Genomic DNA, 13682 nt, shown 5'->3' on the forward strand with positions numbered 1-13682 from the left:
AGGACACATTGATTGCCTCCAGTCTTAGAAATTATGAATGAATTGCTATGAGCATCTATGAACATGAGCATCAATTACACACACATGTTTTTGTGTGTAATTGGTCAATTAATATTTGAGACAGGCTCTCTGGCTGGGCTCCAGCTCCCAGGGTAGTTCAAGGTCAGCCTTGTTCTGATCCTCCATCTCCAACGTCCAAGAGCATGTTGGGTTTGTACTAGGAGTCAGACTTGGGACTCCCTTATGTACAATACCACCAGTCTTCTTTTCTTTTTCTTTTTCATATTTTTTCTTTTAGCATGCATTGGCATTTGCCTGCTCTATGTGTATGCCCGGTTCTCAGGAGGCCAGAAGAGGGTGTCCAGCCCCTTGGTGTTACAGATGGTTTTGTGTTGCGACCTAGGTGCTGGGAGTCAGGAGGAGTCTTCTGGAAGAGCAACCAGTGCTCTTACGTGCTGAGCTATCTCTCTCTTCACCAGGCCCCCACAAGCCCCCTGTTTTTACGTTTTGGAAATGAGGTCTCACTGTGCAGCTCTGGCTGGTTTGGAACTTTGTGAAGAAGAGGGTGCGTGGTCTAGAACTCAGTTCTGTTTGGATTAAAGGTGGTCACCACCGGGCCTAGCCCCTCAGCTGGCTGTGTTTTGTATGCAAATTGACATAGTTAGGCCAATAAAGCCCACACACTATTATTTGTGGGATGTAACGATGAGTGTGTGAATTCTGTGGATGTAGCCTGTCTTACCGTCCCCAGTATTTCTCTATATAGCTGTCCAGTGACATTATCACTAGGGCATCCCTGCCTGCCGTGGCTACGGGAAAACAGCAAGATGACAGCAACAGCTCACGCTGACTCATACCCCCTTTCAAATAACATAACCACATGCCAGTCTGCGGCCACTTTTCAATGAGATGTGTCATAATTGAAGGGCTGTGTCCTTTAAGCAAGTTTCCTCCCTAATTTTGGTGGCAGAGCCTAACTTCTCAAAAAGAAGACAAAAAACAAACAAAACAAAAAAACAACCCTCAATGCTCTGAGGCACTGTATATGGTTTTTTTGTTTGTTTGTTTTTGTTTTGTGAGACAGGGTTTCTCTGTGTAGCCCTGGCTGTCCTGGAACTCACTCTGTAGACCAGGCTGGCCTTGAACTCAGAAGTCTGCCTGCCTCTGCCTCTCAAATCCTGGGATTAAAGGCGTGCACCACCACTGCCGGGCGGCATGGGTGGAATTAGTAATTCTAGGATGGGCTAAGGCTACTACACAAACTGCCAGAAAGTAACTGAAATGCTGTATTGGGAATCGTCTTAGCGGGGAGAGGGTCACAGTTTCAAATGAAGCTAGAGGGGCTGCTGAGAACCGCAGGAATCTAGGGAAGGCCCCTTCCCTGAGTCCACAGGGACCACAGTGGAGACGCTGAAGTCATTGTCTGACTCCCTGGAATCTCAGAGAACAAGCCCTGAGCAAACTAGATGCTCCAGTTAATTCCTTCCTCGTGTGGGGACACTCAGAGAAACCATCCTGTCCTCATAGGTTGGAAGTGTACATATCTATTCCCAGCACTCTGGACATGATGACCCCTTGAATTTGTGGCCAGCCTAAGCTACTGTATACTGATATATTTATATACATTTATGTTTTTAAAAATTAAAATATTGACATGTGGGTGGGTGCATGCCTTTGATCCCAGCACTTGGGAAGCAGAGGCAGGTAGATCTCTGTGAGTGAGGTCAGCCGGGTCTCCAGGACAGCTAGAGCTACACAAAGAAACCTTGTATCAAAAAAAAAAAAAAAATTGAGACAGGGTCTCTCTTGGAGGCAAAAGGCTGGTGGATCTCTGAGTTCAAGGCCAGTTTGGTCTGCATAGTAAATTCTGGGATAATCAGAGTTATAAATGAGACCCTGTCTCAAAAAAACAAGCAAATTTATTAAAATAAATAATAATAGTAATTAATAATAAGTAGTAGCAGCAGCAGCACTACACACATAGGGACAGGTCAGTTTGAAAGGGCTTAGCATTTTACCTCAGTCGTTCAAGTGAGTACTATTTTAGTGTCCTCCTTTGGCTACTCAACAGGGCGAGCTGTGAAGCAGCAGAGGCAAGCTTCTCTTAAGCTAAACCACTGTGTTTTTCTCACCAAAACCTTCCATGATGTGTGCATTGTGCATTGGACAAGTTTGGCTTGGGTATGGAGGCACATGCCTTTAATCTAGCAGAGGAAGTCTTATCTCTTTATAAATTCAGAGACAGCTTGATCTGCATAGTAAGCTCCTGGCCAGCCAAGACTCCAAAGTGAGTTTGCTTCAAAAACAAACAAACAAACAAACAAACACATGCAAAACTCTCCACAATTTTTTTTGTAGATTGTGTGCCGTGCCGTATAATACTGTATGATTTGATGCATTCCTACTGAATATACTCCAATTATAAATGCCATGAACTTTGTGTTGCAGATCAGCCTGTTTAATGGATACATACATTTAATGGATACATCTTTCTCACCCAAGCTGTTGCCTCAAATAGAACAAACCAGTTACAGAATATTTGGATGAGGCGGGCTCAGAAACCTAAGTATGTCTTCTCTCTTCCCATCAGGTTAAGCCCCGCCTGCTGACGTCTCACTCTCTTTTTTGGGGGGTGGGCTGCGTAATGCAGACGTGCCAGGAGGACTGTTCAGCTGGTCAGCTGAATCTCCGGAGAGAGACCGGCTCCATCAGTCAATCTGTCTCTCCCTTATTCTACTTCTCCCCTCCTAAGGAATTTGTTTTCTTGTTATGTTGCTGAGAGATGCAACCATCATCTCCCCCGTTGTCCTGGTTTTCTTCATCCTGTTTCTCTGACTTTTTTTTTTTTTGACACAAATCTGCAAAATCTCATGGGTGTGTAAAAAGATCCTGAACATTTAATGGAATGGTTTATATACAGACTTTATTGAATGACTTTGGAATGATTTTGGAAATGTGTGTAAAAAGAAATGTGTGAAATAGTCCCTGCCTTTGGTGGGTCCTACAATTCTTTAAATGTTCAAATGCAGATAAATTCCTTTGCCTACAATTACATTTTAAATTAGCTTTCTGATAGGGTTTTTCTTCTTCTTCTTCTTCTTCTTCTTCTTCTTCTTCTTCTCCCTAGTAATGGGCTTGAAAGCAGAATCTTGAACATAACTGGGACCTCCCACAGCAATATATCTCCTAAGATCTTTTTTCTTTGATGTTTTTCTGTGAGTTTGAGACAGGGTCTCACTATGTAACCTTGGCTAGCCTGGAACCCCCAGAGTTCCACCTGCTTCTGCCTGCAAGTCCTAAGGTTGAAGGCACATGGATAAAGGACCAGCCCCACACTGACCAACCTTTTCTAAATTTGTTTTTTTAGACAAGGTCTCCTGTAGTTCAGGGTGACCTTGAACTATGTAGTCAAAGCTAGCCCCATGCTCATGACATCATAATCCTCCCAGCTCAGGCACCTGAAAGCTGGGATTACAGAAGTGCATCACCATGCTGGGATTATAGAAGTGCATCACCATGCCACATTCCCAGACTTCTTATTGTGTTTTATTTTTGAAACGGGGTCCCACTATGTTGCCTAGGCAGGCTTTGAACTGCTGCTCTTCTGCCTCAGTATTTTTATAGCTGGGATTACAGGCCAGCTGGAGGATAACTTTTAAATCCAGTGTTATTCCAACTATACCTAAGTGGCTGCTTCAGTCTAGTTTATTGAGACAGGTCTGGAACCATGTAGACTAGGCTGGCCTTGAACTTGCAGAGATATGCCTGTCTCTGCCTCCCAAGGGCTGGGATTAAAGATTTGGGCACAGTGTTTTCTTTACAAAGTTCATAGGAAGCAGGGCAGTGGTGGCTCATGCCTTTAATCCCAGCCCTTGGGAGGCAGAGGCAGGTGAATTTCTGAGTTCGAGGCCAGCCTGGTCTACAGAATGAGTTCCAGGACAGCCAGGGCTACACAGAGAAACCCTGTCTTGAAAAACAAAAACAAACAAGCAAGCAAACAAAAAACCCCCAAAAACCAAAACCAAAACCAAAAACCAAAACAAAACCAAAACAACCCAAGTTCATAGGAAAGAAATGATCATTCAATCCCATACTCTGACCAACGGCTCTTTAAGGCCTTTTAGACCTTACTTTGGTACTCTCTGGTCAACACCCTTTCATATGAAGGTTTTTTGTGTTTGTTTTTAAGAAGGTTCTCATATTACCCAGAGTGGCCTAGAACTAAATCAGTAGCTAAGGGTGGCCTTGAACTCCCTTCTGATCCTCCCAGTTCTACCTCTGGAGCAATGGGATTACAGGCATGAGCATCCCACCAGTTTAACTCAGTACTGTTTACTAATAGACACCAACAGATCACAGCAAGAGAGAAGTGTCTGAGCTAGGGTTACTCTTGCTGTAATAAACACCCGGACCAAAGCAAACGGAGAAAAAAGGTCCCCGTGGTGCTACAGCCACATATGAACACCTTTTCTTGGTTTATAATACTATTATTATTATTTTGTCTTCCCCCACCCCAATACATGAGCTTGATATAATCTAGTCCAGGTTAACACTGAATTCACAGAAATCTGTCTGCATCTGCCTCCCATTGCTGACTACTTTTTTTTTTATTTTTTGAGACAGAGTTTCTCTGTGTAACAGCCCTGGGTGTCCTGGAACTCAGACATCTGCCTGCCTCTGTTTCCTGAGTGCTGGGATTAAAAACTACTATGCCTTTTTAAAAATTTTGTTCTGTTTTCTTTAAGATTCATAGAGCCTTCTGTGTGTGTATGCGTGTGCGCATGTGTGAGTGTGTGTGTGCAGTGTGTGTGTGTGTCACAGTCTGCTTGTGGAGGTCAGAGGACAACCTTCAGCTTTCAGGAATGAGTTCTTCTTTCCCCCAACATGTGAATCCTGGGGATCTAACTCAGGTTATCCCACCTGGTACAAAACACCTTTAGCACAACATTGTGGTGTATGTACATGCATGCATGCTATTAAATAAATAGATAACTACATAACCATGATGTTAGGTTGGCTCAGTGGGTAAAAGTGTTTTCAATGATGTGGCATGCACACCCTCAAACAAACAAACATAATTGTTTTAACTCTGGATTGTTGTTATTATTATTACTGTTTTTGTTTATGACACAGGGTTTCTCTGTGTAGCCCTGGCTGTCCTTGAACTCACTCTGTAGACCAGGCTGGCCTCGAACTCCTGGAGATCCACACCTCCCCAATACTCTGTAGACCAGGCTGGCTTCAAACTCCTGGAGATCCACCTGACTCTGCCTCCCCAATACTGGGATTAAAGGCCTGTGCCACCACTGCCAGGCTAAATCCAGTTATTATTATTAGTAGTTATCAGTTATCCAGGTTTCACCAAGACATTTATCTATGTATATAATGTAGTTTGATCGTGCTCACTCACCACTACCCTCTCTCGACCCCTCCCGCGCACACAGGAAGCACAGTCCAATGTAAGGAATCTGGAGGCTGCAGATAAACAGTTCTAGGAAAGGAGGTATCCTCCTGGTACTCTGTGAGGGTTCTATTCCCAGGCTGTTTGGAGGGCCTCTCAGGACAGAGAAGATGGAGAGGCCACAAAGCGATGCCGGTGAGGCAACAAGGCTCTTAGGACACTGCGGTCTACAAACCCTAAAACACTTACATAATCTGACCCTTTGCAGTAAAAGTTGCCAACTTCCAAGTTTTACTGTAGAGAGTCCAACGAAATGGGATCTTAAAAAGCCATGAGATCACAGGGCCATGGGCTGGGGTCAGAGGAAGGAAGGAGGCACTGCCTGTGGTGGCAGAGGCTGGGGACCAAGAACATGTTTCTGAGTGGGAAACTCTGAGAATTTCCTGTGAAGAAATGAAAAAATGGTCCAACCAAGACAACCGAAAATACTCATCAGGAAAGCCTTTCTCTCTCTCTCTCTCTCTCTCTCTCTCTCTCTCTCTCTCTAAATATCTTTTGTTTCATGTAACAGGAAATGAGAGGAGTACTACCACCATGAGAATGCCGTACTTAAGGGCACTGGGCCTATAAGCTGGCTTTCCAGGTTCCCCGGGGCAGCAGGCTGCCTTGGGTTTTACTTGGGAATAAGCACAAAGAGGGAGTCACTTGGAGCATACTGCTGTCATCCATGTTACTAGGGAGAGGAAAACCTGGGACTGGAGGGAGGTGGCTGAAGACTGGTTGATGGGTTGTCCTTAAGTTTCCTCTCCACCTACCTTAGTTACTTTTTGTGACCCCCTTAAAAAGTGGCAAGCAGTCTGCCCAGACCCACTAAAGACCAATGTAGGCAGATGACTGCTGAGCACAGGCCAAGGCCAGATCGCACAGACTCTGCAGGCAGTTCCTCATTTCCTAATGGGTAATAAGTCGGTAATAAGTCCCTTTTCAGGCTGGAAAAGTTAGGGGCAGAAACTGAAGCACCTACATCATCATCATCATCATCCTTCATGAAGTTTATCGATGCAAACGGGATGTGGGCTGTTAGCAAACCTAAAGACCTAGGGAAACTACCCCTTGTATCACTACATTATTAAACCGGGGTTTGGGCCTTTTGAGGTTGTTCCTGTTGATAGTGTCTCGTGTAGTCCACTGGTACTTAACCAAAGCTGACCACGGATTTCTGATCCTGCTGTTTCACTCCCAAGTGTTAGGATTAAGGCTGTGTGCCACCACTCCAGGGTTTTGTGTGGTGCTGGGGATTAAACATCCCAGCTCAAGATGTGTTTAAAGGATAACATGCTTAGATTCTCTAATGCCAACTTACAACCAATCAGATTATGTCCCGCGACTGGTGTTATGAGGAACATGTCTATCCAAGTCCTAAAATGGCATTAGGGGCTAAATGCATGCAGCATTTATGTGCTTCCTTGGTTTGGGGCGCAGAGAAAGGTAAAGAGTAATGCATTTACGGGCGGAGGTTAGGACGGCGAGGCAGGCACCGGGAAGCCCTTGTTTCTACTTTCTTCTGATTATTTCGACCCCGATGCACGCCTAAATAGCATGCAGCACTAAACATTTGCAGGGGGACTGTTGTCTTTTCAGTGGCGCAGTTCGCTGCGGCTGGTGCAGGGTGATCCGACGCTCTGCGCATGCTCACGCACATCTGCTCCTTCCCAGGCCCACCCTTTCCCGTTCTTCCTGGTGGTCTGCTGCCCATCCTGCCCTTTACTTCTAAATTCACCCTCCGTCTTTCCGGGTCCGTATCTTTCTTTTACCCCCCTCGCCTCCTCCAGACAAGTCAACCAAAAAAAAAAAAAAAAATGCCTGAACGTCAGGGAGAAGCAGAACACTGCGCGACGCGCGAATGAGTCAGCGAGCTGGGGAGGCAGACCCAGGCCACTCAGGGACCGCGGGGGCTGCCGGGCGCCGTGCCAACACGCACGTCTCCTCCGCCGGGCGGGGTCGGCCAGCGCCCACCGGATGGGCTGAGAAAGTGCAGTTGTCAGGAATCCGAGGCATCTCTATGGAGCAGCAGGTTACGCCAGAGTCTGCCTGGAGGGCGGTGGCGAATGCCCCACCTGCTCATTATCTGCGCCCGGCAGGACTGTCTCCCCACCTGTCCATCTATTTTGCCGCCGGCCATTCGGCTTCGTCGAGCACACCACATCGCTCACGTTTCCCACGCTGCCTGCTTCTTTTTATTTCAGGCAGCTTTACATATAGTATGGATGCAAAAGCATTCACCTACTCCAGCTGTTCGGGTAGATGACTAATTTCTGATGCCTGCAATCTGTCTCCGTCCCACCCCCACTGCACTCATCAGCCTGCAGATTTACTCTTAGAACGCTCTCCTGCAGCTCGCTGCTCGCAGAGGTTACCCGGTCATTGTTCCGTGGCATTCGAGCGACTTTAGGCTTTTGTAACGGCCCCAGCAGGAGGAGATAATCTGGGACAGACAGCAGCTCCTCCCCTTAGCTATCAACCTATTCAAACAATGGACCAAAGAATTAAAATCTCCCCAGGATTCCCAAGCGGTTGAGGGTGGAGGTGGGGTGCTGATCTCCTGGTGAGGAGGGTTAAGGGACGAGGGTGGGGGTGGGGTGGGGTGGGGTGGGGAGTGGGACGAGGCACTTTACCTACCGGGAAAGATTTCACAGAGTTCTGACAACTTTATCTTACCCTTATTTCCTGGCCTTTGTTTCACCATTTCTGTAAAATTTGCACCTGTTACAGAAGTGGCGTCTGTGTCTACAGTAGATAGACCTCGTTCTCTGGTTTGGACAAATCATACATAAATCCATTATCCTTAAATTTTGCTTCCTAGTATCTTTTAAGATGTATCAGGAAGCTGGTGGGAGTGGCACAAGCCTTTAATCCCAGCACTCTGGAGACAGAGGCAGGAAGGAGGACCTGTAAATTAGACAGAGATCATCTTGGTCTATGTGGTGAATTACAGGACATCCGAAGCCGCATATTGGAATCCTACCTTGAAAAATTAGAACAACAAGGAAAGGGGGAACCAGGTTTAAGATCTAAATGTCTTTCTATGACACTTTTCTCAGTTACATTTTTCATATATTAGCAGGTAGGAAGTATTTCTTATGGCCCGATCACGGTTAAAACAAGGAACGAGTACAAACTATTTTAAACTCATTTTTCATCTCTGCACAGTATTTGGATGCCCCCGTCCCCTACACGGTCCCGTCCCCTACACTCCCCCGTCCCCTACACTCCACCCCCCACCCCAGACAAGAACAACAAGTTCACTGACTAATCCTTCCTGAGAGGCAATTGTTTTTTCTTTTCTTTTTCTTTCTTCCTGAGGAAAGCTGCTGGGAAAAGAAACTCTTAAAGACTCAATTGCAGTTGAGGAGAAAGCCAGGTGGGACTGAAGAATTTTCAGAATGCCTTGGAGTCGGGGGTGGGGTGGGGTGGGGGGGGACAAGGGGGTGAACATTAAAGGCCCTGTTTCAAAAACCAGGCACTCCAAATCTGATAGTGTGGTTGTAAAAGCGATTGGAAGGCTGCCTTTGGGCAGGATAGACAGGATGTGAACTCCTGCAATAGACTCATAAAAGAAAATGTCAGCTTGGACCATTGAGCCTAATGAAAGATGGGAGCTGAGAACCAGTAGATCTGTCCTCCCACAAAGTGTGGTGTGTCTGGTGTGTGTGTGTGTGTGTGTGTGTGTGTGTGTAGGAAAAACAATCTAAGATGTCAAGAGTTGCCTATCAACACCTGGGAAGCAGAGACAGGAGTGTTCAAGGCTGTAGGTTCAAGGCCAGCCTGTTATGCACATGAGTGTCAGGCAGGGCAGCCATAGTTTTACAGTAAGACAGACAGATTGAGAGAGGAGAATAACAACACGCTAAACTTGTTGCAATTTTGTTGCAAAGCGCCAGGCCCCTTTTCCTCAACCTGTGACAAAGGGTTTCCACTTCCCCTTGCTGACCCATTACTCAACAGGTGGAGATAGCTCATCACCTTCCGAATGAGGGGCATTTACAGCCTCCCCTTAGAAGGCCAGTCACATTAGTCCCTCTTTTTGGGTTATTTTATTTACATTTCAAATGTTATCCCCCTTCCCGGATCTCCTCAGCAAACCCCCCATTCCCTTCCCCGTCCCTCCCCAGAAGTCTTTAACAGTCCCGGGGCTGTTAGCTTTGCTGGTGGTTACTGAACTACATATGCAATGGTGGAGGTAAAAGTGCACTCATTCTAAGTGTACAGCCGAATCGGTGGATTCTCTCTTCTCCACTGTTCATCTGTATAACCACTGCTAAAATCAAGACATGGATTCTAGAATATTGCAACACCCCACCTCCCCTTCCTGTGCCAGGTCCAGACTATAGCTTATTGATCCTAGCATCCTACTCATGGATATGCCTAGGTGTATTCATTCTTCCATTGATATACACATTATTATCATTATTATTGATCTGTGCAGTCCTGGGAATTGAATGCAGAGATGGGTATGCTGGGCAAGCACTATTATGCAGTGATACTTGCAGCCTCCAGGATAGACACTGCTAGATCTTTTGAACAACATATATTTTCTGCTCACCTGTAAAATGCTTTCTCCTAAAAGATGGCTAAATTGCTTTTTTTTCTCCCTTGAGACAGGGGTTTCTCTATGTAGCCCTGGCTGTCCTGGAACCTGCTCTATAGACCAAACTAGCCACAAACTCAGAGATCCGACTGACTGACTGCCTCTGTCTCCCAAGTGCTGGGATTAAAGGCCTGTGCCTTTATTTATAAATTACAATTCTTTGTTAATAAATAATGTCTTTCTCCTTCTCCTCTTTGATTGTTTTGCAGTGCTGGGGGTCAAACCCAAGCATCCCACATGTTAGGCAAGCAGTTTATTATCCAGCTATCCTCCCAGACCAAATAATAAATTCTGAACAAAAATAAACAAACTACAGACTATATGTATGCATTTTTTTTTTATCAGTCAGTCTTACTGTATAGCCCAAGTTGGCCTGTAACTCATAGCAGTCTGCCTTGGGAGCGCTAGACTAGAGGCATAGACCAAGTGTGTACCACATACACACACACACATGCACGCACGCATGCACGCACATAGCCCTTGCACGCTTGTCTTTCTTTCTTTTCTCCCTTTTTGAATGCATGTGCCCGTGTGGGTTTTGTGTGCCATGAGCAGAGCATGCAGCTGCCCAAGGAGGCCAGGAAAGTATCAGGGAGCTAGACTCCAGTGCTGAGCCTTCTCTCTGCAGCCCCTCCCAAAAGTCTCCTGCCACTTTCAAATCCGGGTTCTATTCTTTCTGTCTCACTGGCCTTGTGACAATGGCCAGGCCACCCAACCATCTGCTTGTTGCAGGACTATGCTATTTTAGGACTAGAAAAGGCACGGGCAAAACTGGACAGTTGGTCACTCTACACAGGGACAGTGAGTAAAGAGGTGCAAGGCTTGCAAATAAAAACCCAAAGGGAAGCTGGGTGCGGTGGTGCGTGTCTGTAATTCCAGTGCTGTCTTTTGAAGGTGAGGGGCCGTGGGTTTGAAGCCAGCCTAGTTACAAGGCTAGACTTTGTCTCAAACCAACCCAAACCAAGCAACCAACCAAACACCCCAAAAACCAGATTGTATTCATGGAACTCATTGATTAATCCACACGTTTGTTTATGCTCTGCACGACTTGTCGGTACTCACAGAGATACAAGGCGTCTCACCTGCTGCTACTCAAATCCTGCTTTAGGGACCAGCCTGTCTCTCTGGGGAGCTGATTAGAAAGGCAAATTCAAGCGCTACAGTCTCCAGACTTCAAAACCAAATTCCCGTGGACTTGGGTGGTCTGTGACAGGCAAGCTTACCAGGTTGGAATGAAAGGAGTGGGAAATGGAGCCCAAGCCTGAGGACAAATGACTTAGCAATATTCCCTTACAGATGTGCAGCCTTGGTATTGGCTTTAAAGAGTCTAGGCAGAGGCCAGGCATGGTGGTGCATATCTTTAGTCCCACCAGAGACAGGTAGAGTTCCAGACTAACCTGGTCTACAGAGTTCCAGGACAGCCTGGGCTACACAAAACCCAAAATCAAACAAACAAGATCTCAGCCAAGTGCTCCTCCCACATGAAGTAAACCTTACTCTTGGTAAAAAAGCATTTTCGCTAATTAAAATCTCTTTCTGATTCTAAGTGGAAATGCTTTCTGGCTGATGGCATGCTTCCATCTTCATTGGCCTGCTTTTGCTTCTTTTTCTGTAGTGTTTGAAATTAAATCCAACTTCTATTTTTTTTTCCTTTTCTAAAGTCATTTCAAATGTACTTCATGTATTGCTTAAATTCTGGTGTCTCGAATTATTAGAGAAAAATATATCAAAAGGAAACCCTTACAAATCTTAAGAGATAATAATTTACGTTAAGTTATACCAGAAATGGTTCGGAAGGTAAATGGTGCTTGCTGCCAAGCCCAAGGGTACCAGTTCGATCCTCAGGGCCCCACATGGTGGAAGGAGAGCCCTGGACTCCTGCAAGCCCTCCAGGGACCTTCACACTCATACCATAGATGTGCTGCACACATGCTTACACACACAATAAATTACATACATGACTACAAAATAGAAAAAGAACAACAACCCTAAAATCTGAGAAAGAAACAGGACTTGTTGAATGAGTTTTGAGCAGGGCCTATCCCCTGGGTTTTGTGTAATTTGGCTGTAATCAACAGACTTAGTTTTAACTCCGTTCCAGGACTCAATCCAAAGGTCGTCTCCAGACCAGCTTCTCTTGCTCATCTTTTCTAGCCCACTCTTCTTCCCATGTCCCCTTCTTTTTCCCCAGAGAGGGGTTGCTATGGAGATAGTGACGTCACAGTAAACCAGCTGGCAGAGAAAACCAGAAGCCAAATGGCAAAGACTGCAGGGAGTGATGGCAGCGACATGGATGAGGGTAAGACCCGGAAGTGACAAGATGTCACAACAAATTAACTTACACAACTGGATATAGACGCCACCCACAGTGAGAACAGAACAGCGTAATGGAAATGAAGGCCGAGCCTGGGCCAGGAGTGTACAAGAGATGATCAGGACGCTGATCATCAGGGCACAGATGATGATCTGGACTCTGCTGGACTCTGCAGAAAGCAGCTCAAGATAGATGCAGGCTAAAAACAGTCAGTTCCTAGGAAGTATGTATCCACGCCCCACTCCTGAGCTCTGCCCATTTCCAAGGAAAGGGCAGCTGGTGATTAGGGACTGGGTTTCATTTCTGTATCCGCCTCCATTTCCCTTTTCTGGATTCTGGCCTTTTGACACACACATAAAGAAACCTCTCTAAAACAATGAAAGGCAAAGAATTTTTCCCTTAGGCACACCCTTGTGTCTTTTGTTTTGTTTGAGATGGAGGAATCACTACAGGCTGCCTTGGAACTCCCTATATAGACTAAGTTGACCTTGAATTCACAGAGATCCAGCTGCCTCTACTTCCTGAGTGGTGGGATAACAGGGGGGACAGGACCCACACCTTTCATGCCTGCTTTCATGCCTCAGACCCTGGATCGTTCTCCCTTCAATGTCTAAACCTCAGAGCCCTTGAAGCGGTCTTTCTTGGCTCCCCTCACCCTTGGCCAGGGTTCTGCACCCTGACACCTGTCTCATTCTTTCCCATGGCTCTGTTCCCTGAGCCCCACCCATCCCCAGGTCCAGTCAGAGTGCTGCTTAGTCCAGCTCTACACTCAGGTGCAGAATGAAGTACAACCTTCTCACTTTTCTCCTCTTCTTCATGCCAACCGCACACTTCATACTCCTGCTGTGTCTAATGTGTCACTTCATCATCTGTGCTTTGCTCCATTTAAAAATCTCTCCTGTTGGGCACACACCCTCAGTCCCAGCACTCAAAGATAAATGCAGGCAGATCTCTGTGAGTTGGAGGCCGGCTTGGTCTACAGAGCTCGTTCCAGGCCAGAACGATATAGTGAGACCCCCATCTCAAAAAGAAAAGAAAAGAAGAGAAGAGAAGAAGTACAGTCTCTCTCTTTTTCTTTCTGTGTGTGTGTGTGTCTGTGTGTCTGTGTGTGTGTTTGTGTGTGTACACGCTCGAATATGAATGTGCGAACTGGGATGCCTTACCACTGAGCCACAGGCACCAATCTCACGCTTTTCCTGTTTGCCTTCCCATTGCTTCCCTAACTCCAACCCTGAACCCAGAGTCATTGTCTCGCTTCATATTCTATACATTATTTCTGTAAGAAGATTCTCTGAATAGAAACCAGGTTGTTTGCTACA

The 13682-nt window shown here is 46.0% G+C and overlaps 1 protein-coding gene and 1 long non-coding RNA gene across 6 annotated transcripts in view; one reads left to right on the forward strand and one right to left on the reverse strand.

The window, feature by feature from the left end:
- Positions 1–13682, reverse strand: part of Slc2a3 (solute carrier family 2 member 3) — a 64753-nt gene that overhangs the window by 26353 nt on the left and 24718 nt on the right. The gene's annotated exons all lie outside the window — the stretch shown is intronic.
- On the forward strand, positions 8777–12740 carry LOC116099547. The gene is made up of 2 exons (XR_004122297.1): positions 8777–8822; positions 12241–12740. It is a non-coding gene; the product is annotated as an uncharacterized LOC116099547 (long non-coding RNA).

Source organism: Mastomys coucha, unplaced genomic scaffold (genome assembly GCF_008632895.1).
Source record: "Mastomys coucha isolate ucsf_1 unplaced genomic scaffold, UCSF_Mcou_1 pScaffold20, whole genome shotgun sequence".
Classification (NCBI taxonomy): domain Eukaryota; kingdom Metazoa; phylum Chordata; class Mammalia; order Rodentia; family Muridae; genus Mastomys; species Mastomys coucha.